General features: G+C 38.1%; 1 protein-coding gene across 1 annotated transcript in view; it reads right to left on the bottom strand.

The window, feature by feature from the left end:
* LOC128247586 (uncharacterized) overlaps positions 1–315 on the bottom strand; it is an 84,597-nt gene that overhangs the window by 83,272 nt on the left and 1,010 nt on the right. The window lies entirely within an intron of this gene.

Consider the following 315-nt stretch of genomic DNA (forward strand, 5'->3'; position numbering starts at 1 on the left):
GAGAGAGAGAGACAGAGAGAGAGAGAGAGAGAGAGAGAGAGAGAGAAAGAGAGAGGGCAGGATAGGGAGAGAGAGAGAGAGAGAGAGAGAGAGGGGGGATACACAGACACATGAAGACAACTAAACAGATAATTTGGCAATAGGTAGGTAAATGTGTTAATACAGGTAGATAAATACATGTAAGCATGAGTGCATACATACATAGATATCCATAAACACACACAAGCATATACACGCACACACGTAATGACAAATCGATACATCTAAAGATACTAGTTATAAATACATACATATATGTGTCTGCATATATATATA

Source organism: Octopus bimaculoides, chromosome 4, assembly GCF_001194135.2.
Source record: "Octopus bimaculoides isolate UCB-OBI-ISO-001 chromosome 4, ASM119413v2, whole genome shotgun sequence".
Lineage (NCBI taxonomy): Eukaryota > Metazoa > Mollusca > Cephalopoda > Octopoda > Octopodidae > Octopus > Octopus bimaculoides.